This window comes from Coptis chinensis, chromosome 1 (assembly GCF_015680905.1).
Source record: "Coptis chinensis isolate HL-2020 chromosome 1, ASM1568090v1, whole genome shotgun sequence".
Classification (NCBI taxonomy): domain Eukaryota; kingdom Viridiplantae; phylum Streptophyta; class Magnoliopsida; order Ranunculales; family Ranunculaceae; genus Coptis; species Coptis chinensis.
The window spans coordinates 86,801,709-86,829,287 of NC_141456.1; the positions used below are offsets into that span (position 1 = coordinate 86,801,709).

Here is a 27,579-nt window from a genome sequence, read left to right on the forward strand (position 1 = left end):
CAATCCGACGAATTTTGAAAATAAATAATTAAATTAATTAATAATTATAAAAATACGTATTTAAAAATACGGGCGTTACATGTGGCCTGCGGTTGCATTCAGGATCTAAGAAAACCGTACGTTCTCCATTCACACTACCTCCCCCTCCAAGAAATTTGACTGAGACCTGTGCGGTGGGGGATCATAATAAGTAAGGATTTGGACTGAGGGGGAACAAATACACAACAAATACTTACAAATAAAGATAGGTGTATTGCACATTAGGTGCTATTTCTACGATTTAACCCTATGAAAGGACAATATTGAGATAAAGACCTATTATGGGATACCCATGGGTTATGCTTAAATCATGAATGTTGTCAGTCAAAGTTGATTTCTGTATTGTAATCCATGAAGCGCTGTCTTAACGGATCTAAGCATTAGTAGCATACTTATGTATAGTTTCTTGGACGGAAATATTGCAGGTATTCAGACAAGCATTAATGCCAAGCATTCTGCCAAGATACCTGAGTTTAGCAACAAAGACAGAACTTTGGTACTCCAGTACTCTGTTAAATTTGAACAAGACATTGAATGTGGTGGTGCTTATATCAAGCTTCATTCTGGTTATGTTAATCAAAAGAAGTTTGGTGGTGACACACCTTACAGGTTGGTTAAAATTTTCCATGAGTATATTTTTTTATTGTCTTCTCTATGAATAAATTTGCAGTCTTGCCAAAACAAAAATAAAAACTTTAAACACTCACTTCGGGTGTAGAACTGTGATTGTCGCATTTTTGTGTCAGGCTATATGACATTATGAAAGGTATTGTTTTCATTATTCATTGCATTACATTAATACGGAAATGAGGAGTAGTCAAGTAGTTGTGTAAAGAGTGTACTGCTCGGTAAACTTTATAACCCTGTCTTACTTACAATTGTCCTGTGTACTTATGTGGCTCACAGACAAAGAAGCTCCATGTCATCGTTTCCTATCAGGGGCAGAATTATCCTATCAAGAAGGACCTGCTGTGTGAAATAGATAAATTGACACATTTTTACACATTCATCCTTAGGCCTGATGCAAGTTATAGCATTTGGATTGATGGTCGAGAAAGAGAATCTGGGAGCATGTATATAGACTGGGAAATTCTTCCACCTAGCAAAATTAAAGATGTCCATGGAAAGAGGGTATGTACTTTTCCAAGGCCTTAGACTTTTGTATCAAAATGCACTGTTCATTTTTATCCTACTCCCTTTAGTTTCAGAGACTTGCTTCTCTTCAGTAATAGAGATTTAGCATTTGAGTATTCGATCTTCCATCCTGTTGAATCTGCTTGTTATGTCCACAGCCGGCAAATTGGGATGATAGGGAATATATCGATGATCCAAATGATAACAAACCATAGGTACTTCATTGAGGGTTAAAGTATCTAACAAATACAAACTCTTAATCCTTATTAGAATGTTTTAAGTCTCATTTAAAATCAGCTGGTGACAGGAATCTTTTCATTGAAACTGTAGGGTTATGATTCAATCTATCCTAGTTGAAATTCCTGATCTATAAGCTAAAGAGGTCAGCATCTAGATGAATTGTAATTAACTAATTACTGTGTTCTATAAGCCATGGAACGTTGATACCACACATTATTGGGTTTGATACTAATAGATTGTGTCAGGCCTTTTTTCGTTCCCCTGTAGACTACTTTCATATATGCCTAATATAATAGAGAAAAACTTCTCTAAAGAGTAGATTTTATTATCCTTCTCCTTTTTATTTTTTCTTTTTTTTTGAAAAATAAAATAAAATAAAAAGAGTAGTTGCTAAGTGTATTTATTTATACTTCCTTTTAATGGATGAAGCACTCCCCTCCCCTCCCCGAACAACAACAACAACAAAAAAACAAAAAAATGTATCTAACTTTGCAATGGATACCGTCTGACTTTGAGCAGCCTGATAGCTAGGATGAAGAAGATGATGGTATATGGAAAGCGCCGAAGGTACCTAACCCAGCTTATAAAGGACCATGGAAGCTCAAGGTATGATGGCCATGCTTCTATATCACTTGGTATTTTTTTTGTTGTGGGTTGACTTAGAGTTTTTCTTTTGATAAGTTTAGCCCAGAAAGTCAATGGGGGTTCAGCCAACATTTTTTCTTCTTCATTCAATAAATAAGAAATGAAAAATAGGTTACAGCTCACTTCACTGTACTCATTTTTATTTTTTCTTTGATTTAGCTTACAAGCTCTAATGACGATTTCTATGTTTTTCTTCTAGATTAAAGATCCTCTTTATTCATCAAGCAAGCTTCTATGTCTCGTCAATTTGCAGGTTTGACTCGATTAGTTCTCTGTTTGCAAGTTCATCAAGTAATCTAGGTTTCAATTTGAATTAATAATGACTAAATCCATCTAGTGAATTCATGTTGTTACTGATTGTTTGGTAACTTAGGGCAAAATGTTGAATATTACTGTTAATTTGGAAATTTAGGGCAAAATGTTAATTATCACTAATTTTGTGGAAATTATTGTCAAGGACAATAGTGATGCAATATGAAAATAGATCATTTTGACATAAGGTAGGCTTAATTCCGAGGTCTGAGTCCAAAGATACGGCCTTCGGAAGTTCTCGCACGACTTTGAATCTTTGTTTACGCCCGGCGACTTTTCAGCTTTTGACCGGGCTTTAGAAAGGCTTTGTCTTCTTGAATCTTGGCCTTTAATCACAAAACTCCTTAGCAACCGACTTTTGCTCCTTTATCTCGCTAAAGTGGCACATTTCTGCACATAATGGACTTTGACGCCTGAAATGCATAAAAACACGTAATCAGTATTAACTCTTAAATATTACTCACATAATTGGTCTAAAAGTATGATGGTTAAGGGTACAGTTTTGGGCTCTTATCAAACCACCCCCAAACAGCATTTTGCTTGTCCTCAAGCAAAGATGAGAAATTAGAATAAGTGACCAAAAATGGAGTTCTATCTACTCTCGTTTCGCTGAGTGCGATTGCATTGACCATATGCAACAAGGCCTTAAACCACTAGGGAATTCCCTAGTGGACGAGTTATAGCCTCGTGAGAGTTTTCCAGGGAAGGTACTCACAAACTTCATCTATACTACAACGACTAAGAAATAGAACTATTGTTTCCTCATTCATGTCTCAACTATCTATACATCTCACTAGAAATTGAATAAGAATAACCAAGTCAAAACCTAAACTAATATATGCATAATAATCAATCATCTATGATACAAATATATATACTATGAGTAATACTATGAAATGCCTAGCGTGTTCGTTTGAAAACTTCGAATAACGCCCTTAAGTAGGTCCTCACATAAATGTCAAGACAAAAACCACTCTGATTTTTCTGCTCAAGTTTCGCTACTCCAGTGTGCAGTGGGCACACTTTACCTTACAATCTCAATGACACACAAGGAAGCCGGAGTCGATCAAACACATTTGCCACTTACTATCACACTAACCTATTCCTAATTGAGCTAGAGGTCTTTATTAGGTGTTGCGGGGATTAGGAGATGGTTTAAGAAGGAAGGAAATGGATATTCAAAAGGACAAGTCTGAGATAGTAGAGTCTTCATATTATGTAACTTAGAGAAAACCTTGTTATTTCCTTTTGCTTCTACACTTTGTTTCCATCCTTAGCCATATTTTTTTTCTTTTTCTTTGGCTTTTAACTCCTTTTATTCTATTTTTTCGGAGTTTTTATTTTATTTCTATTTTTATTTTTCTTTTCTTTGGATGAAAACTTCTTTTCTGAAGCAATTAACTAACTTTTGTTTACACCGGTTTTTCTCTTCTTCTTTCTTCCTCATTCTATTCTCAGACTTATTCTAAATTGGGTAGGTTGATTTTTTTATTTTTATTTTGTTTTGTTTTTGTAACAGGGTAAAGGATTTGTGGGTTATGAAAGGCTAAAGAAAGGCTCAGAGGGGCGACTAGCGGAAAATAATTCATAGGTTTGAATTTCTGGCTATATCGATCCAAAGAGGGCCTAAATTCTCACTTAGGATACGACATAGTGATCAAGCAAGTGGACGTGTGATTTCTCTATCCGGATTTTACTTCTCCCTTGTGTCATTTCTCAAATGTTTCGCTCATATAAGGCTTTAGGCTATATTCTCACAGGATTTGTAGAATAAGTACTTTAGCCTAGATTTGAAACTTACTTGCTAATCATAGATACTCATGTAATATATTTATAGATAGATGCAAAGATTATTACCTACATATTAACCTAAGTTTCTAACAATTATTCTCGATGCAAAAAGCTACATTGAGACTTCTAGATTGTTAAGACCATAGAGAAAGAAAACAATACCAATATTCCTAAGTGTATAGCATAAACTTATTTATTTATATTTTTGAAAATTTTAACTTGAAAACAAATGCATATTATACAAATCTATATCCTAATAGATGCCTTAATTACACGTGTTTCTATGCCCCCCCAAACAAGAAGCATGCTTTGTCCTCAAAGCATTTAAATAAAGAGGGTAGAAAAATACCATGGAAACTCGTGAAATTCTAGAACATCTGCAAAATAAGGTTAGAACATACTAATATAGGAAGTAAAAATACTGATGCAACTCTATAAGAGTTCCACCCATTATGGGGTTAACAGAATTAAATTGCTTTGGGACATAAGCAGACAATAACAAAACTTAAAAACTTACCTTATCTCCTGCTTAAACATCCTCCTCCTTATTAAAGAGATGAGGTTCCTTCGCATCCTGCCAGTCCATTATAACTTGCCAAGCTTGCCGCCATTTATCATCTACTAATGCTAACCTGTTAAGTGTTACTATGTTTGATGGGATGTACGGGGCGACCAAATGAGGCTGCACCTGCCATCCCGGCCAAGTCATTATTCGCAATGAGCGAACCACCTAATTGGTGGGTCTCTTGACTTCAACCCTTTTCCAATCGTGAATTGTGCACGAGAATGGGGTAAACAACTATGCATGATGCGGCTTACCAAAACAGGCATAAGAAGATACTTCGCCTCATGCTTTGGGCTCTCTTAAGACTAGCGACTAAAACTTCGAGGAATGTCATATCGGCGACGTCCACCAAAAGCGAAGAAAATGTCACCAGCGATCTTGTTTTGCGAAATGAACGCCATTCCCCAAAATATTCATCAGGATGAATAACATGGTGGTGCCTATGTTTAGGGAAAGGCTACCAAGGGGAATGCTATATCTCCCCTGGTCCATTACTCGAAATACCCCTCCCCCATAATACTCATGGAAATATGTATAATCATAAAGGTATGCATTATCGGTCATATATGCCCATGTGTGAACGAGGATCGGTATTGGTAATCCCGAAACTAAAGAGACCACATTTTATTGAATTTATGTGTCGTGTCATCGACGACACGACTGACGGAGAATTTCTTGTTCTCCATCCTGATTACAATAGAATTTAACGTGGTCGTAGAAATAAGCAGTAAGCTGTGGTGAATATGAATCATCATCACTTACCAGTAGATGACGCCATCCTAACTGCAGGATCCTGTGTCGGAACCAATGTCCATAGGTCTCGGTTCGAACACGTCTTCGAAAAGACCGGTCGTATGACTATAGGAGATGTCATCTCAACGACTCTTTGAACAGTTCTAAAAATCCTGGAATGACCCTCAGAAAATTGGAATTTCCGTGTTTACAAATGGCAAAGCGGGGCCGCTTTGGGCACGCGGGTCGCGCTCGTGGGTTTTTGGAATTACAGTGTTTTTGCAACTTCGTGCTCAAGGGAGGCGCTGGTCGCTCGAGTAAACTTGCTAAAAGTGTACAGCGGTGCTTGCAGCAGCGGCCAGTAAGTCTTTGAAAGCGAAGTTTAGAGGAAAAAGAAGGAAAAACTTGGAGTGAAAGGTGCGGGATGATGGTGGGGTGTAGTGTGGTTCGTTAGTGTAGAATGAAGGGAGTTTAAATAGGTTCTGAGCTTCCAAAACGAATCGGCAAGTTCCCAAATTATTTTAAGGCAATTTCCGGAAATAGAAAAATTCCAAACCTGAAAACGGAAACAAACCATCTTCTTGATTTTCTAAAAATCCTGGTATCTTTCATACTGGATTTAGAATAGTAACTTCTAAACTCTCCTAGATTTCATGCTACCACCACACAAATCATAGATATGCCGATATCGACCAAATTCTCAACCTTTCCTCCATGACAACTTTACAGCAGATGATCATATAACGAATTATGCTCGGTATAAATATTACCACCCCCAAACATGTCGGGAAGGTGGGATTAATGATAAAAACAAGTAGAACTCGAAAATAACCAATTATATTAAAACTAAAATTTAAAACCAAACAACATAAAACAAGCACCTTAATATTTAAATTTAACAACTGAATTAAAATCCAACTAATAAAACAAAATCATGAAATAACAGCGAACACAATCTGATGGTGAACACCTAGTTATGTGATGAAGATGGACCTTGAGATGGAGATTGGCCCTGGGATGGAGAATGGCTTGAACCATCTGTCCTTCGGCGACGACGCTCATGCCTTTCAGACTCGGCTAAAACAGAATCCTCCACGGGTGGCATGCGTCGTAGCATCTCTATTCGAACAAGCGTGCTTCCATCTCGATCCCGAAGAATCGCATCTTGGGCTTGGTGATGCTGGTGGATAGTCTCCAAGTTAGACAAGATATCGTCCTGACCCCTTTCGAGCATTTCAAGTCTCGTTTGGAGGTTCGTTTGCTTATTTCGAACTACAATCTGTCTATCTCGGATATTTTAACAAATACCATAAACGCAACGCAAGGCAGTTTGCAACACTTGCATGCGTTCTAAATTAGAACTACAACTATCTAATGCATCGTCATCCGCATTATGTCATATCCTCCCTTTCATCCTCCGACTCCACCACCTTTCCTTCGCATTAAACGGCCAAGTCTCTTGGATGCAATCCGTATAGATACTTGCATTAGAATGCAATTTGATCTTCATAGGAGCAGATTTTGCGACAGCTCTAAAGGAGAGCATGATCTTAGTGATCAATACGGGAAGAGGCCAAAGCTCTTTCCCACTCCTCTAATAACATTAAACATTAAATCGAGGATGCAGAAATTATACTTATTTGTTTGCAAAATCCGAGAACGTGCGGATTATTGTAGACCGATATCGCCCGACTTTGTCTTTCCCGGGATGTTCCTATCAATCTACTTGAGCTACGACCCGTTGATTGGTTCTCGAGGTTGATCAAGGGACGAATGAGATGTCGATTGTATTCACCCTCCACGACAAGTATCTTTCATCAAAGCGGGAACTCCGGTATATCGGGATTCCGAATTGTCGCTACTAGGTTGCTTTCAAAGCGTAATTCCTAACAGTTCGACCAACAAACCGTCTCCGTTACTTCCCCTCCTCGTTCCTGCTACCTTTATGAAAATCCTATCCCCCTCCAATTCTCGCTTCTTATAAAACTGTTCTACCAAATCGTAGTGATAGAACTCCTCAGGCGAGTACCACAGTCCGTTCCAATCCCTCCTAATCATCTCCGCGCGTAAAATGGCGCGAAGCTGTCGGCAGCAAACGCGTGCTCCAACAAAGTTCTTCGTCGTAGCGCCATTGAAGTTTCTGAGACAACTAATGGTTTGTAGACAGTGGGGGAGGCGAGTTTGATGTAAAACAACCACAGACACGGTGGTGGCGATGGTGGGTACGGTGGTAGTTTGAAAACTTGATTGGTGGCTGTTTTCGGAGTTTTAAAATTGTTGGGTTTGGTGGTAGTAATGGTTTGGAGAAGATTTCAATTTGATTTAAATGCTAGGCGTGGGTGTAGTTAGGTTTTCTTCTCTCTCTCTCTCTCTCTCTTCTCTTTTTTTTTTTTTTAAATTTTTATTTTGGTGTTCAAGGTTTGTTTTAAACTTTGGTAACCGGCGCGATTGGAAAAGGAAAGAACTGTGCGTTTTTGGGAAGGAAGGAGACGCACAGACATGCGTGCGGTTTGGGCCCAAGCCCAATTTGAATTCCGAGTTTTTCGATTTTTCTCGCAATTTCAAATTCAATTTGCCGCTTCGTTACTGGTCCGATTTTGGCGAATGAGTTATGGAAATGATCAGTAGAGAATTTCCAATTCAATGATCCATAAAACACTAAATTCCAACCATGGGTGACGTATAAGAAGGTGGAAAAATGCGTCGAAGTGCGTGTGTGATGTAAGTTATGCGAACGAAGGAAATCTAAGTTTTAGATAACATCAACCCAATTAAACTACAAGTAATGGGCCTAAGCAACACAAATGGAAAGTTCGAGCAATCCAGATGGAAAGACCGATTGCCCACCCCCAAACAAATTTTTAAACACAAAATTTGTTCTAAAGTGGGTCGTTTAAAGTCAGATTCCCAAGACTTGTTGGATTGCTATTTCTACGATTTAGAATTTTTTATTTTTTTATTAGTTTATTATAAGAAAAACAAAAAACAATAAATACATAATTCACCCCATAGAGGAACATGACTCAAAAACCGAGAAACATGTAAAAGTGGAAAACGTGAATTATGTTAACTGTGGACTTAGGAGTGGAAAACGGCCAAGTCTCTTGGATGCAATCTGTATAGATACTTGCATTAGAATGCAATTTGATCTTAATAGGAGCAGATTTTGCGACAGCTCTAAAGGAGAACATGATCTTAGTGATCAATACGGGAAGAGGCGCCAAGCTCTTTCCCACTCCTCTAATCACATTAAACATTAAATCGAGGATGCAGAAATTATACTTATTTGTTTGCAAAATCCAGAGAATGTGCAGACATTGTAGACCGATATCGCTGACTTTGTCTTTCCCGAGGACGTTCCTACCAATCCACCGAGCTCTGACCCGGTTGATTGGTTCTCGAGGTTGATCGGCGGGGATGAAATGAGATGTCGGATTATATTCATCCTCCACGACAGTATCTTTCATCAAAGCAGGAACTCCAGTATACTGGGATTCCTGAATGGTCGTTTCTAGGTTGCTTTCAAGCGTAATTCCTAACAGTTCAGCCAACAACTGTCTCATTACTTCCCTCCTCGTTCCTGCTACCTTAATGAAAATCCTATTCCCCTCCAATTCTCGCTTCTTATAAAACTATTCTACCAAATCATAGTGATAGAATTCCTCAGTCGAGTACCACAGTCCGTTCCAATCCCTCCTCATCATCTCCGTGTCGTAAAATGGTGCGAAGCTGTCGGCAACAAACGCGTGCTCCGGCAAAATTCTTCGTCATAGCGCCATTGAAGTTTCTGAGACAACTAATGGTTTGTAGATGGTGGGGGAGGCGAGTTTGATGTAAAACAACCACAGATACGGTGGTAGGCGGTGGTGGGTACTTGAATTGGTGGCTGTTTTCGGAGTTGGGGTTGTGGTGGTAATGGTTTGGAGAAGATTTCAAGTGGATTGAATTGCTTGGCGTGGGTGTAGTTAGGTTTCCTTTTGTCTCTTTTTTTTTTTTTTATTTTGGTGTTTAAGGTTTGTTTTAAACCTTGGTAACTGGCGGTATTGGAAAAGGAAACAACTCTGCATTTTTGGGAAGGAAGGAGACGCACAGACGTGCGTGCGCTTTGGGCCCAAGCCCAATTTGAATTCGAAATTTTCCGATTTTTCACGCAATTTCAAATTCAAATTTCCGCTTTGTTACTGGTCCGATTTTGGCGAATGAGTTATGGAAATGATCAGGAGAGAATTTCCAATCCAATGATCCATAAAACACTCAATTCCAACCATGGGTGACGTATAAGAAGGTGGAAAAATGCCTCGAAGTGCGTGTGTGATGTAAGTTATGCGAACGAAGGAGATCAAAGTTTTAGATAATGTCAACCCAAATGAACTACACTACTAGGCCTAAGCAACACAAATGGGAAGTTCGAGCAATCCGGATGGAAAGACCGACTACCCACCCCCAAACAAATTTTTAAACACATAATTTGTTCTAACGTGGGTCGTTTAAAGTCAGATTCCCAAGACTTGTTGGATTGCTATTTCTACAATTTAGAATTTTTTTTTATTAGTTTATTATAAGAAAAACAAAAAACAATAAATACATACTTCACTCCATAGAGGAACATGACTCAAAACCTGAGAAAACATGCAAAAGTGGAAAACGTGAATTATGTTAACTGTGGACTTAGGATCCGGTACTTACAGCCACACACTCCATAGGGAGGGCCCGGTTACCTGAATGGTGCACTTACCATTATATGGAAATGAAAGGAAGTGCACCAAATGACAAAGGTCAATCCTCATTGACAAGGTCCTGTAAAAGGACTTCCTCTACATCAGGGGACAGAAGTTCGTGAAAATGTTTTAACCGTTGACCATTAACTTGAAAGGTACAGTTGTCCGTGCGATTTACCAAGGTGATTGCCCTGTAAGGGGTGACTTCAGTAACCAGAAAAGGACCAGACCAACGGGTTTTTAGTTTCCCTCGGAAAATATGTAGACGGGAGTTGTAAAGCAAGACCTTTTGACCTACCACAAACTCTTTGCGCAAGATTTGCTTATCATGAACACATTTCATGTTAGCTTTATAATCCTTCGCGAGATCGTAAGAATCGCTACGGATTTCTTCAAGCTCATTCAATTGCAACTTACGTTTGACACCTGCCTTCTCAATATTGATGTTAAGGCTTTTTATAGCCCACAGAGCACGGTGCTCTAATTTAATGAGCAAATGACATGGTTTTCCAAATACAAGTATAAAGGGAGACATACCTATAGGAGTTTTGAAAGAAGTTCTATTACGCCCATAAGGCATCCGATAGACGCTTTGGCCAGTCTTTCCTATCAGGGTTTACAGTTGTTTCTAAAATCTTTTTGATTTCCCTATTAGAAACTTCTACTTGTCCGCTATTTTGGTGATGATAAGGAGTTGCTACTTTGTGTGTAACTCCATACTTTTTCACTAGGGATGCAACAACTCTGATGCAAAAATGTGTTCCACCATCACTAATGATGGCTTTAGGAATGCCAGACCGACAGAAAATATATTCTTTAATAAAAAATACAACGGTCTTATGGTCATTGCTACGGCAAGCTAGGGCCTCTATCTATTTAGACACGTAGTCCACGACAACTAGAATATAAATGAAACCGTGGGAAACAGGGAAGGGACCCATGAAATCAATACCCCAAACGTAAAAAATTTCTACTATCAAGATTGGATTTAATGGCATCATATTACGCTTCGTGATTCGCCCAAGTTGTTGGCAACCAATACACGTCTTGCAATGCACTTAGGCATCCTTAAAAAGGGTAGGCCAATAAAATCCACATTGAAGAACTTTAGCGGCTGTTTTCATCCCACTAAAATGGCCACCACACTCTTTGTCATGGCAGAACGATAGAACTTCATTATATTCCCACTGGGGAATACAACGACGAATAATCTAATCCGCACAATACTTAAAAAGGTAGGGCTCATCCCAGTAGTATAACTTAACTATGGCCAAGAACTTCTTACGTTCATTTCTTGACCAATTATAAGGCATAACATCAGCCGCTAAATAATTTACAATGTCAGCATACCATGGTGTTTGAAAAATAGCATCTGAGATGCATCATCGGAAAAGAGTCCCGTATGGACTCGAATCACTATTATCGCCGTTTGTAAGTCTAGATAAGTGGTCGGGCAACTACATTTTCGACCCTCTTTTGTCCTTTTTATTTCTAATGTGAACTCTTGTAGGAAAGGATCCATCGGATTAATCTCCGCTTAACATCTTTCTTTGCAAGAAGGTACTTAAGAATTGCATGGTCCGTGTAAACTAAAGTTTTAGAACCAACCAAATAAGGACTAAACTTATCTAAAGCATAAATGACGGCTAAGAATTCTTTTTCGTAGTTGAATAATTCCGTTGAGCATCGTTTAAGGTTTTACTAGCATAATAAATAACAATGGACTTATTATCTAGTTTTTGTCCCAAAGATCGCACTAACCGCATAGTCACTAGCATCACACATGAGTTCTAAAGGTTTAGACCAATTGGGAGGTGTATAATTGGTGCAGAGAGGTTAGGGCTTTTTAAAGTTTCAAAAGCCTGCTTACGCTTAAAATTAAAATCAAAGATTGCATCTTTCAAAAGCAGATTAGTTAATGGCCTAGCTATTTTCGAAAAGTCTTTAATAAACCGCCTATAAAAACCTGCATGGACTAGGAAGGCTCTAATATCATGGACAGTCCGTGGTTTAGGTAGAGTTACTATCTTATCTAGTTTGGCCTTATCTACTTCGATGCCAACACTAGATATAATGTGACCTAGTACTATGCCCTTTTTCACCATGAAATGACACTTTTCCCAGTTTAAAACGAGGCTCTTTTCTTCATACCGTGTCAAAACCTTAGACAGGTTAGACAAGCAGTCTGTGAAGGAATCTCTATAGATAGAAAAATCATCTATGAAAACTTCCATAAAGCGCTCTACCATGTCACTAAATATATGAAGCATACACCGCTGGAAGGTACCAGGAGCATTACAAAGGCCAAGAGGCATTCGTTTATAGGCATATGTTCCAAAGGGACATGTGAAGGTAGTCTTTTCTTGGTCATCAATATCAATAATGATTTGAAAATAGCCTGAGTAGCCATCCAGAAAACAATAAAAAGCATGACCAGCTAGGCGTTCGAGCATTTGATCTATAAAAGGTAAAGAAAAGTGATCCTTTCGTGTCATAGCATTTAAACGCCTCAGAATCAATACAGATCCTCCATTTCATAGGACCTTGTGTGACAACATAGTCACCCTTTCCGTTACGTACCATGGTAACTCCCAGATTTCTTAGGAACTACATGAATGGGGCTTACCCATTCGCTATCAGAGATTGGGTATATGAAACCCGCATCGAGTAATCGTAAGACTTTTTCCCTAACCACCTCTTTCATGGCAGGGTTCAAGCGACGCTGAGGTTCGCGAGAAGTCTTCGCGTTATCCTCCAAATGGATATGATAAGTGCAAACATTAGGGTCAATTCCCTTAATGTCGGCTAGGGACCAACCAATCGCAGACCGATGTTTCCTAATCACCCGGATTAAACGTGTCTCTTCATCTTTAGATAACAGAGAAGATATAATTACCAGATGACTACCATCCGGATCAATTTGAATATATTTTAGGTCCAGGGGAAGAGGTTTAAGCACTGGGGTGGAAGGAAAATCAATAGATGTTTCGTCTGGGTCCTCATTTTGCATAATGAATACTTGCTTAGATAGCAAGTCTTCATACTCAGTATATGGAGCAACCGAAGGGTCTACAATTTGTGTGGACTCAAGGATGGTGTTGACTTCTTCTAAGTAGGAGTCATTTACAAAATCTGAAGTTTCAAAAGAAAGGAATTTGTACATATTGTTTTCGGGAAACGTGTTGTTAAAATAATCTTGAGCTAAGCTCTCGATCATGCTAACCTCCCCATCTATAGACGAATCGGTAATCGTTTCATCATTTTAAAAACATTTACCTCAACAAAGAGATGGCCAAAAGATAAGGACATCTTACCATCGGGCAATTTATAAAAGCTGGCGTTGGCGCCAAAGAAGGGCCTAAGATGATCGGTACAGAGTCGTTAGCGACTTCGTATCGAGGATAACAAAAAGCAGCAGGATAGTAGAAATCTTGAATCTTAACAAGCACGTTTTCCACTACACCCTTAGGATACTTAATTGACCTGTCCGCTAATTGCAACGTTATTTTTGTAGGTTGCATTTCCTGTAGACCTATTTGTTTATACAAATAATATGGGAGTAAGTTAACACTCGCCCCCAGGTCTAATAACGCGGTCGTCGTGTGGGAATCTCCAAAGGTACATTTTACAGTAGGACGACCAGGGTCCTTGTACTTAACAATTCCATTATTTTCGGATAAAGTTGGGAACTGTTCAGTTAGAAAGGCGTCTTTAGGTATGTTCATCTTACACCTAGTAGTGCACAACTCTTTAAGAAACTTAGCGTGGTTAGGTAGCTTTTTAATAGCTTCGAGAAAAGGAAGGTTTATCGTTAGATTCTTAAAAACGTTCCTAATCTCCTCAAAGTTTTTATCCCTGGTTAGCATGGCTAATTTTTTAGGGAACAGTGGTTTCGCTCTATATTTCGCGTATGGCTCGACTTGATGTGTAACCTTGGCTTTCGGTTTCCTAGGTTGTGGTTTAATTGGTACCTCTACAATGGTAGGCTTTTCAGTTTCTATTTCGTTCGATCTCCGGTTAGGATATCCGGTAACTATAGGCATAATTACTTTGTTATCAACCACTCTTCCATAACGGATGGTGATGGCATTTAGGTCACCTACGATTGTAGTTTCCGTACTAGTATTACCGTTTACCTCAAAGGCTGTGTTTTCCGTTTTAGGGTTTGGTATCCCTTGTCCTGGAAACACGCCTTTTGGTTGGGCTTTCTCTTGGGCTAACTGTTGTATGCCCTGATTTATGGATTGTAAGATCTGTTGGTTTGATTGAGTCTTTGATTGGAAAAGTTGTTGGGTAACCTGTATAAAGGCGTCGATACGATCCGGTTGTGTAGGTGTAATAGTCACAGGTGGTGTGACTGGAACTATCTCTCGTTGATTATTTATGGGTGGGTTGTGATAGTTACTAGTGTTAACCGGAACAATACCTCTATTGGTATTATAACTATTATAATTACTCTGACCTTGTGCTACACCTTGTCGTGGTTGTGCTTGGTTGTTATAATTATTATAATTTCCCTGATCTTGTCCCTGTCCTTGCCTAGGTGGAGCTTGATTATAGTTGTTTGCTTGCCTAACATTTTGGTTATTAAACCCTGGAGGTCAAACTTGTTGATTGTTTCGCCAACTAAAGTTGGGATGTTGTCTCCATGGGGCATTAGGAATAGGATAGCTATTAATGGAGCAAACATTATCTTGCTCTAATTGTTGTTGTTCATAGGCGAAGGGGACAATAGAGTCGGGTGCTCAGGACTCAAACAGAAATTACATGGGTTGGAGTTTACATTCATGACAGGGATAGGCTTTTGTTGAACAAAAATAGCCTCAACCTTTTTAGTTAGAGATTCGATTAAATTTTTAAGTTCTGGATCGGATTTCATCTCAAACATACCGGTAGCCTTAACTGTTGAAGAAGAACTAGCAGAGCGGGGGATATCATCACTACCCCCCAATTGTTATTGCGTTTAGTTTGCTCTTCTTAAAATTTGTAAGCCTCCGAGGCTCCTTTACTTAGGAAACTACCCCCAATCATTATGAAGTCAGGATTCGTATGACCGGCAAAAAATAGTTTCAAATGGCGCCGTTGCCATCTTAGTTTCACTTTCGCATTGTTTTCGTAGTATAAGTACTTTTCTTAAAGTCCCATTTCACCCACCCACCCTTGTTTGATTCATACTGTGGTTGTCCGTTTCAGTGTTGAAAAGTTCTGCGAAAAATTACACTGAGCGCACCCGCGCCCAAACGGAGCGCACCTGCACCCAAAAGCCTGGAACCTTGAGCGCGACCCGCCCTAAATCGCTGTAACTTGAAGTTACACGGAGCGCGACCGCGCCCTAGGCGAGCGCACCCGTGCCCTAAGCTAAATTTTTCTGGATTTCTACAGTTTTGATTCGAACTTTGATTTTTCAAGTCTTTCAGTGTTCTAACTTGTTATATACACTGAACACGCGTAAACAAGACGCTATTCATAAGCGAAGAAGCAAGGGCCTTGTCAATGTATTCCTTTCTTCCACACCTCGCGATCTCCCTTAGAGGTTTATACTAGTATATCAGATTTGTTTGGAGTGTTGATGTGTTTAGCTAAGTTTGGTCTTAGCCTTGTATGAGATTAAGGTCCGGTCGAACAAAACACGAGCGTAATTACACAACAACGTCAACCAACAAGTCTATCTAGTATACCACCCACTACACCTCTAGCTACTATTTCACACAAACAACCTGATATAATGCCTGAAGACGAAGAGACTCCTCTCTCTGACTTCTACAAAGCCTTGAGCGATAGCCCAAAATCTTGCATCGTTCTAGCAGACCCAGTGGGGGATTTCTGAATCCCCCCAAATATTTTTAATTTGTTACCCATTTTTCATGGTTTAGACCACGAAAAACCTTATTAGCACATGCGTAGGATTGAACAAGTCCTAACAACATTCCACCATCCTACGGTTGATGCGGAACAAATTAAACTAAGGGTATTCCCTTTCACCTTAGCCGATAAAGCGGCGTCTTGGTTAACTCGCCTTCAGCCTAATTCTCGTGGACTCGTGGGCTAAACTTGTTCAGCTATTTATGGAACATTTTTACCCACCCCTAAAGACGGATGAGATGCTTTCCAAGATTCATTTCTTTCGACAAAATCCTCATGAATCATTTTCAGAGACTTGGAATCCTTTCACCGATCTCCTTATAGAGTGTCCACATCATAACTTAGCGAAAGACACGTTAGTTCGTGCCTTTTTCAAAGGACTTCTACACCACCATAAAGAAGTCCTTGACATAATGAATGGGGGTAGTTTCTTAAGCAAAGGAGCTTCAGAGGCTTATAAATTTTTAGGGGATCAAACTAAGCGAAATAACAACTGGGGGGGTAGTGACGATATCCACCGCTCCACTAGTTCTTCTAATACAGTTAAGGCCGCCAATATGTTTGAAATTAAACACGATCCCAAGCTTAAAACTCTAATCGAATCACTCACTAAAAAGGTAGAAGCCATTTCTGTTCAACAAAAGCCTATCCCCGTCATGAATGTAAATTCAAATTCATGTAGTTTCTGTTGGAGCCCTCAGCATCCCGACTCCCACTGTCCTATAGCCTATGAACAGGCTTGTTCCATTAATAGTGAACCTAACGCCCCTTGGAGACAAAATCCCAACTTCGGTTGGAGAAATAACCAACACGTCACACCTCCAGGGTACAATAATCAATATGTTAGGCCAACGCACATTTTTAACCAAGCTCACCCATGACAAGGACAGGGTCAGGGTAATTTTAATAATTATAACAACCAAGTGCAACCTCGACAAGGTCAAGCACAAGGTCAAGGTAGTTATAATAATTATAATGCTAATAGAGGTATCGTTCCGGTAAATAATAATTATCAAAATCTACCCATAAATAATTCATGTGAAATAGTTCCAGTCACACCACCCGTGACTACTACACCCACACAACCGGATCGTCTTGACACCTTCATACAAGTGAGCCAAAAACTTTTCCAAACCATGGCTCAATCTAACCAACAGCTTCTTCAATCCGTTAATAATTTAACCCAACAGTTGGCCCATGATAAAGCCCAACCCAAAGGTGTGTTGCCAGGTCACGCAATACCTAATCCTAAAACAACAAACACAGCCTTTGAGGTAATCGATAATACTAGTAATGAATATGAAAATGTAGGTGAGCTAAATGCCATCACCATTCTCCGTTCTGGCAGAGTGGTTGAAAACAAAGTAACTATGCATATAGTTACCCAACCAGTAGCCCCTACACCTGCTATTTTACTAGATACCGAAATAGAAACTGAAGAGCCTACCACTGTAGACGTACCAGTTACAACACAACCTAAGAAATAGAAAGCCACGACTAAACATCTAGGTGATACCATTGCTAAATATAGACAAAACCACCGTTTCCATAAAAATTAGCCATGTTAACTAGGGATACAAATTATGAGGAGATTAGGGACGTTTTCAAGAATCTAACTATAAACCTTCCCTTCCTCGAAGCTATTAAAAAGCTGCCACACCATGCTAAGTTTCTTAAGGAGTTGTGTACCACTAGGCGTAAGACCAATATACCAAAAGACGTCTTTTTAACAGAACAATTCCCAACTTTATCTGAACATAATGGAATTGTTAAGTACAAGGACCGTGGTCGTCCTACTGTACAATGCACATTAGGAGATTCCTATACGACGACCGCGTTATTAGACCTGGGGGCTAGTGTTAACTTACTCCCGTTTTATTTGTATAAACAAATAGGTCTAGACGAGATGCAACCCACTAAAATGACGTTGCAATTAGCTAATCGGTTTATTAAGTATCCTAAGGGTGTGGTTGAAAATGTGCTGATAAAAGTTCAGGATTTCTACTATCCGGCTGATTTTGTAATCCTCGATACAGAAGTCGCTAACGACTCTGTCCCGATCATCTTAGGGCGTCCTTTCCTGGCAACTGCCAATGCGCTCATTAATTGCCGCGATGGTTCAATGTCCATGTCTTTTGGCCATCTTGCTGTTGAAGTAAATGTTTTTAAAAAAAAGACACATGTACCCGATTCGTCTATGGATGGAGAGGTTAGCATGATCGAGAGTTTCGCTCGAGACTATTTCAACAACACGTTCCTTGATAATCATATGCCCAAATTTCTTTTCTTTGGAAGTTCAGACTCCAACATTTTCATCCTTACACTAGTCGATACAGATATTATTGATGAGGATGAGATAGATGACTTTCTCAAAGATATAGAGGACTACCATAGTAATGTGGATATGACCAAACTAGATGAGGAATTTAATGAGTTTCTTAGAGCATGTGATGATTCACTCTATCAAGAACTACTTTGCACAACATCCACCTCGACTTCCCTCCTTCCACCCTTTCAAAGGAATCTCGAGTTTGCACTCGATCCTTTTGTTTCTCCTGTGCTTCATAATTTTTTAAATCCACCTAGTAAACAAATACTTCAGAAGGACAAACCATTTGACACCTTCATTTTCAGACTTGAGACAGTCCCTACCTACACTATGAATGAGTTTTGTGCTAAACCCACATTCTCATTTTTTCCATGGTTTTCTTCTACAACTTATCCATATCCACCATATTCTCCACAACCATTCACTTTACCACACTTATTCACTAGGACACCCTCTCGTTCAAAAATGAAAAAGAAGGTGCATGTTAGGTTGCGTCATAGGAAATCTTGGTGCTTGATTGTGTTTGAATATGTTTTCTGTGATATTTATTTATAGAATGATCCTCAACTATTTCGGTTGTTGATATATGATAAACTGCATGTTCATACATATGCTTAGATAAAGTCTCGAGTATCTAACTATAAATGACTCAATTTTTTGTGTTTGGTGCATTTCCTTTCATTTCCATATATTGGTGAGTGCACCATTAAGGTAACCGGGCCCTCCCTAGAGAGTGAGTGGCTGTAAGTACCGGATCCTAAGTCCACATTTAACATAATTCACGTTTTCCACTCTTGCATGTTTTCTCGGATTTTTGAGTCATGTTTCTCTATGGGGTGAATTATGTCCTTATTGCTTATTGTTTTTCCTTATAAAAGTAAAAAATAAATTTAAATAATAAACATAGTAATCTAGGAAGTCTCGGGAATCTGACTTTAAAAGACCCACTAGGAAGTCTCGGAATAGAGTGTTTTATGGATCATTGGATTGGAAATTCTCTCCTGATCATTTCCATATCTCATTCGCAAAAATCGGACCGGTAACGAAGCAGCAATTTTAGTTTGAAGTTTCGTGAAAAATCGAAAAATTTAAAAATTTCGAATTGGGCTTGGGCCCAACCCGCGCGCACCGGCAGCGCACCCGCGCCCTTACCTTTGCCCCAACAGTCGTGTTCATCCTTCCAAACCGCCATTAACGCCCACCAAAGCTCCAAAACCTAAAAAAAAAAAAAAAAAAAAAAAAAAAAAATTAAAAGGAAACCTAAACTAACCCACGCCAACCATAAAAAATCCACTTCAAATCTTCTCTAAAACCAAACCACCACCAAATCCACCAACTTACATCACCAAAAACCACCGAAAATTACAAAAATTCAAGCTGTCGCGCCACCACCGCGCCACCACCACTGGTTGTTTCATTTGGTTGACTTAAATTCCAACCCCACATACCATTTAAACCCCCACTACATTCCAAACACTACAATGGCTCAACATCGTCGAATTTTGCCAGAGCAAGCATTTACTGGCGACCACTTAACGCCGTTTTACGGTGACGAAATGATTAGTAGAGACTGGAATAGCTTGTGGTACTTGACCGAAGCCTTTTACCATGAAGACTTAGTCCGACGGTTCTACAACACGAGGGAGTTGGAGGGGACTAGAATTTTTGTTATGGTGGCGAAGAGGAGGAAGGAAGTAACTCATCGGTTGTTGGGTCGAGATTCTAGGCATTCCGCCTAGAATCCATCCGATGTCACGTTACGGAGTCCCAATATAATGGGGTAGAGCCGTTGATGAACGTGGATATTATCGAAGGAACTACAATGCGAGATCGCATTGTGTTCGCCAGCATCCTCGAACCAACCCGGTGGCTGCAGCTCGATGGATTGGTCGGGCGCCCTGGGGAAGGAGAAGGTCGGCGACATCGGTCCGAATCGCCTCCACATTTTATGGATACTCTAGGAGCAGAAGTAACGAAGTTCAGATCTTGGAGTTTGTGCTTAGCATGATTAGGGGAGTGGGAAAGTTGATGGCACATCTCCCCTGCTTTAATAACCAAGATCATCTTTGAAGTTGAGAAGCGACTCCGCTCGATAGGATTTACATCACCCTACACCGAAATCCTCGGATCTATAAGGATTGTGTCCAACGAGTTTGGAGGTTGCCTGAGGATAGAGAAGAGGACGAGGAGGATGGTGGAAATGAGAATGATGAGGAGGATGGGGGAAATGGGAATGACTCGGAGGATGAGGAGGATTTGACTTGTTTTGATCGCGGATGCCTTGGAGAGGTCTTGGGTCGATCACGAACGCATGGCTGTGATTCATCGTGGCATGCGTTAAACTCAACACTATCTCTGCGAAGACCTCCGGACTCGACGGGCAACTATCCACCATAACCGAGATCCGTACCGCAGAGAGAGGATGAGAGGTGGGAACAGATGAGGGCGAGCTAGAAGCTCGGCTAGTTCCGGCCGACATGCTTGCACGATTCCCACCTCCCTCGGGGATTCTCCTTCCGAGGACACACCATCGAGGCACGAGCGCCGTCGCCGAAAGATCGAATGGTGCTGGCCACCGAGCACAGAGCCATCTCCTCGAGCATGTGCTCTCCGCTACCGACCGCCGAAGTGGTTAGGGATAGTATAGTTTGATGTTTTTATTTTTAGTTTTTAATATTGTTTTAGTTATTTTAATGTTGTTAAATTTTGCGTTTTTTATTTATGTAATTTGGATTTTGTAGTAAACAGGCATTTAAATAGGTAGGATGAAATCTCGATTAAATAGGTAGATTCTATCCTAAATTTAACCTAAAAGATACTAGGTTTGTTTTAGAATCAAGAAAATGAGTTGTTTCCGTTTTCGGGTTTGGAAATTTTAGTATTTTCGGAAACTACCGTAAAAACTTTTTGGCAACTTCCCGATCCGTTTTAGCAATGTAAAACCTATATAAACTTCATTCATTCTACACTCACAACTCACACTACACCTAACCTCCACCACTCACCTTTCACTCCCGCGATTCCCACGTTTCGTGTCATTTTTCAATCTTGACACCTCGGGCGCCCGTTGCCCTAGAGGGAGCCTTTCACCGCACATTTTCAGAATTTTTGTTCAGAGCACACTTTCGCGATTTAAAGGAGAGCGACTTCGGCCAAACACTGGAATCCCAAAATCTTGAGCGACTTTGCGCTTCTAAAGAGAGCGCTCGGCGGCTGACGACTTCCGTGGACCAGAAAAATTCCAGTTTTCTGCCGGTTGTTTCCGAATCATTCACAGCTATTCCAGAGCGTAATTTTGAGATGACATCTCCTACATTGATACCGGAACAGTCTTTCGAAGATTTGTTCCAAAGCACTACTTATGGTGCTTGGTTTCGCGAGGCAATCACATACGTTGGCTGGGAACCGCTCATGGTAAGACCTGATGCACTGTATTCTCCAACACTAGCATCTTATTTTTACGATAACTACATTTTCTTTGAGAGACCAGATGGAGAACAAGTGTTCTCCATCAACATTGATAATGAACCAATGGAAATTACCGTGTTCTTGCTAGCATTTGTTCTTGGACTTGCTATGCCCGCTGAAATACAAGACCCATGGTGCTATTGGGTAGACAATATGTATGTCTACACTTACGAAGTTTTGCATGAGTCGTATGGCGCTGGGCATTTTCCGTATCGAGGACCAAGGGGAATATAACGTCGCGCTTTGGTAGCCCGGGGTCCATGAACATAGGAACTGTTATGTTTTGGATCATGCTAAACATTTTAGGGAATGGCATTTTTCTTCTGTGAATGATTCCACTTGCGCCGTCTTCCCTTGCTTTAGCCACGGGGCGTATGTGTCATGACCTTCCCGAACCTTGATGTCTAGTTTAGCTCGATCCCACGGCATGAGGCATAAGTGCCTTCTTATGCCTGCTCTTATTTCCGTATTATGCTATGTTTCTTTCCTATTTTACGTACACATTTCACGGATTGGATTACGGCCCGACAATCGCATTTACCCACCAATAGTATTATTCGATCTTTCCATGCAATGACTTGGCAAGGGTGGAGGATACAACCTCATCGTTGCACCCTATACCCCATCGGACCAAGTGGCTCTTAATAGGTTAGCAATAATAGGCGATAAATGGCGGGAAGCCCGGCAAATTATCATGGCATGGCAGACGCCTTGAAGAAACCTCACTTCTTTATAGAAGAAGAGGATAAGGAAGATGATGAGTAAAGCGGAGATAAGGTAAGTTTTAATTCTAGTTAGTGTCCGCTTATGTCCCAAGCAATTTCATTCTTTTAACCCCATAATGGGTAGAACTTCGTATAGAGTTGGCGTCGGTTTTATTTCCTATATTAGTATGTTCTAACCTTGTTTTGCAGATGTTCCTGAATTTCACGCGATTCAATGGTATTTTTCCATCCCTCTTTATTTAAAATGCTTTGAGGACAATAACGAAGGGTCCCATTTCACCCACCCACCCTTGTTTGATTCATACTGTGGTTGTCCGTTTCAGCGTTGAAAAGTTCCGCGAAAAATTACACTGAGCTCACCCGCGCCCAAACGGAGCGCACTTGTGCCCAAAAGCCTGGAACCTTGAGCGCGACCCGCCCCATGTGAAGCGACCATACTAAATCAACTGTAACTTGAATTTACACGAAAGCGACCCACCTAGGCCGGCCGAAGACACCCACCTAAGATAAATTTTTCCGGATTTCTACAGTTTTGATTCGAACTTTGATTTTTCAAGTCTTTCAGTGTTCTAACTTGTTATATACACTGAACACGCGTAAACAAGACGCTATTCATAAGCGAAGTGATAAAAGTTATTTTACGTATTCTAACTATCTATGCGTAAACACAAATAATCAAGTTACGTAAATACGTGTTTATATCAATATTCCTACTCTCAATAACGAAGTAATATAAGAGAGTCAGGATTCGTTCCACTCTTAAACCCTCAAGACTTAATTAGAATTCAATTACTCGACACAAATAACAATGTGAGAGTAATGATTTGATGTGAAATTTCTATACTACCATTCCCAACACAAGAACAATAATAACAATAAGACATAATTAAATTAAACTGAAATTAAAACTAATTTAGAACTAAGATTGTGAATAACTAATTATGAATTTAAGACAACTAAATCTAAATAAGAATTTAAGCAATAATCTAAATTGAAATGAAGAACTAATACTTTATTCTAAAAACTAAAATATGATTCTAAACTAACTAATTGAATGAATGTAAAAAAACTAGATCTAGATCTATCTTTTTCTAACCCTAAACTCCATTAACATTAGCTTCCTAACCTAACTTCCATTAACAAAGAGTCAAGCTTTTGTTTTTATACTTTCAGATCCAAAAATCGTGCATGGGCTTGGAGCCATGTTTTGGGTCGGAAAATCGGGCCCAAAACCCAATTTCTTTAGTCCAAAATGGGCTCTTCAGCTATAGTTGGCTTCGACAGATGTTTTGTCCACTTCTGCTCCTCTGATTGGGGCTTAGACCATTGGAAAGCTCTTTTCGAGCCGGTCGTTTTGACATAAGGTAGGCCCAATTCCGAGGTCTGAGTCCAAAGATATGGTCTTCGGAAGTTCTGCTGACTTTGTGCACTATTTCTGCCCGCGTGGACTTTGACTTTTCAGCTTTTGACCGGGCTTTACAAAGGCTTTCTCTTCTTGAAAATTAGCCTTTAATCACAGAACTCCTTAGCAACCGACCTTTGCTCCTTTATCTCGCTAAAGTGGCACATTTCTGCACATAATGGACTTTAAAGCCTGAAATGCATAAAAACACGTAATCAATATTAACTCTTACTTATTATTCACATAATTGGTCTAAAAGTACGATTGTTAAGGGGTTAAAACTACAATTTTGGGCTCTTATCACGAAGTAAGGACGCAATCAGGTATTCCTTTCTTCCACACCTTGGATCTCCTGTTAGAGGTTTATACTAGTATATCATATTTGTTTGGAGTGTTGATGTGTTTAGCTAAGTTTGGTTTTAGCCTTGTATGAGATTAAGGTCTGGTCGAACAAAAACACCGAACGTAATTACACAATAACGTCAACCAACAAGTTTATCTAGTATACCACCCACTACACCTCTAGCTACTATTTCACACACACAACCTGATATAATGCCTGAAGATGAAGAGACTCCTCTCTCTGACTTTTACAAAGCCTTGAGCGATAGCCCAAAATCTTGCATCGTTCTAGCAGACCCAGTGGGGGATTTCCGAATCCCCCCAAATATTTTTAATTTGTTACCCGTTTTTCATGGTTAAAACCTTATCAGCACATGCGTAGGATTGAACAAGTCCTAACAACATTCCACCATCCTACGGTTGGTGCGGAACAAATTAAACTAAGGGTATTCCCTTTCACCTTAGCCAATAAGACGGCGTCTTGGTTAACTGCCCAAGCGCCTAATTCTGTGGACTCGTGGGCTAAACTTGTTCAACTGTTTATGGAACATTTTTACCCACCCCTAAAGACGGATGAGATGCTTTCCAAGATTCATTTCTTTCGACAAAATCCTCTGGAATCATTTTCGAGAGGCTTGGAATCGTTCACCCGATATGCTTATAGAGTGTCCACATCATAACTTAGCAAAGACACGTTAGTTCGTTGCCTTTTCAAAGGATTTCTACACCACCATAAAGAAGTCCTTGACATAATGAATGGGGTAGTTTCTTAAGCAAAGGAGCCTCTGGAGGCTTATAAATTTTAGAGGATCAAACTAAAGCGAAATAACAACTGGGGGGTGACGATATCCACCGCTCGGCTAGTTCTTCTAATACAGATTAAGGCCGCCGTATGTTTGAAATTAAACACGATCCCGAGCTTAAAACTCTAATCGAATCACTCACTAAAAAGTAGAGGCCATTTCTGCTCAACAAAAGCCTATCCCCGTCATGAATGTAAATTCAAAGTCATGTAGTTTCATTTGGAGCCCTCAAATCCCGACTCCAATCGTCCTATAGCCTATGAACAGGCTTGTTCCATTAATAGTGAACCTAACCCCTTGGAGACAAAATCCCAACTTCGGTTGGAGAAATAACCAACACGTCACACCTCCGTGGTACAATAATCAATATGTTAGGCCAACGCACGGTTTAACCAAGCTCCACCACGACAAGGGCGGGGTCGGGTAATTTTAATAATTATAACAACCAAGTGCAACCTCGACAAGGTCAAGCACAAGGTCAAGGTAGTTATAATAATTATAATGCTAATAGAGGTATCGTTCGGTAAATAATAATTATCAAAATCCACCCATAAATAATTCCGCGGAAATAGTTCGGTCCACACCACCCGTGACTACTACACCCACACAACCGGATCGTCTTGACACCTTCATACAAGTGAGCCAAAATCTTTTCCAAACCATGGCTCAATCTAACCAACAGCGTCTTCCTTGCTTTAGCCACGGGACGTATGTGTCATGACCTTCCCTGAACCTTGATGTCTAGTTTAGCTCGATCCCATAGCATGAGGCATAAGTACCTTCTTATGCTTGTTCTAATTTCCCGTATTATGCTATGTTTCTTTCCTATTTTTTGTACACGCTTTCCGCGGATTGGATTACGGTCGACACCCATGCGACCCACCAATAGTATTATTCGATCTTTCCGTGCAATGACTTGGCAAGGGTGGAGGATACAACCTCATCGTTGCACCCTACACCCCATCGACACTCAAGGGCTCTTAATAGGTTAGCAATAATAGACGATAAATGGCGGGAAGCCTGGCAAATTATCATGGCATGGCAGGACGCGAAGGAATCTCACTTCTTTATAGAAGAAGAGGATGAGGAAGATGATGAGCAAAGCGGGAGATAAGGTAAGTTTTAATTCTAGTTAGTGTCTGCTTATGTCCCAAGCAATTTCATTCTTTTAACCCCATAATGGGTAGAACTCGTATAGAGTTGCGTCAGTTTTTATTTCCTATGTTAGTATGTTCTAACCTTGTTTTGCAGATGTTCCTGAATTTCACGCGATTCAATGGTATTTTTCCAAACCTCTTTATTTAAAATGCTTTGAGGACAAAGCATGCTTCTTGTTTGGGGGGGGGGAGGGGCATAGAAACACGCGTGTAATTAAGGCATCTGTTAGGATATAGATAGGTATAATATGCAGTTGTTTTCTAGAAGTCTCACGTAGCTTTTGCATTAGAATAATTTTTAGAAACTTAGGTTAATATGTAGGTAATAATCTTTGCATCTATCTATAAATATATTACATGAGTATCTATGATTGTTAGCAGAGTGAGTTTAAAATCTAGGCTAGAGTACTTATTCTACAAATCCTGTGAGAATATAGCCTAAAGCCTTATATGAGCGAAACATTTGAGAAATGACACAAGGGAGAAGTAAAATCCGGATAGAGATATCACACGTCCACTTGCTTGATCACTAAACCATATCCTAAGCGAGAATTTAGGCCCTCTTTGGATCGATAGAGCCAGAAATTCCTACCTATGAATTATATTCTCGCTAGTCGCCCTCCTCGAGCCCTTCTTTTTAGCCTTCCATAAACCACAATTCCTTTACCCTGTTACAAAAACAAAACAAAATAAAAAATTCAACCTACCCAATCTAGAATAAGTCTGAGAATAGAATGAGGAAGAAAGAAGAAGAGAAAAACCTGTGTAAACAATAGTTAGTTAATTGCTTCAGAAAATAAAGAAAAGAAGTTTCCATCCAAAGAAAATAAAAATAAAAATAGAAATAAAATAAAAACTCCAAAAAAATAGAATAAAAGGGGTAAAAAAAAAAAAAAAAAGGATTAAAGGCCAAGATTCAAGAAGACAAAGCCTTTCTAAAGCCCGGTCAAAAGCTGAAAAGTCGACGCAGGCAGAAACAATACTCAAAGTCAGCAAAACTTCTGAAGGCCGTATCTTTGGACTCAGACCTCGGAATTGGACCTACCTTATGTCAAAAGGACCGGCTCGGAAAGAGCTTTCTAATGGTCTAAGCCTTGACCCAATCAAAGGAGCAGAAGTGGACGAAAAGTCTGTTGAAGCCAACTGCAGTTGAAGAGGCCTTTTTGGACTGAAAGAATTGGGTTTTGGGGATTCTCTGGCCCAAAACATGGCTCCAAGCCCATGCACGATTTTTGGATCTGGACATATAAAAACAAAAGCTTAGCTCTTTGTTAATGGTAGCTAGTTAGACCTAAAAATAGAGATTAATTCTAGA

General features: G+C 39.8%; 1 pseudogene; it reads left to right on the plus strand.

Annotated features, from left to right (window-relative positions):
• The first annotated feature begins 218 nt into the window (after positions 1 to 218).
• Positions 219 to 27,579, plus strand: part of LOC147525640 (calreticulin-3-like) — a 43,641-nt pseudogene continuing 16,280 nt past the window's right edge.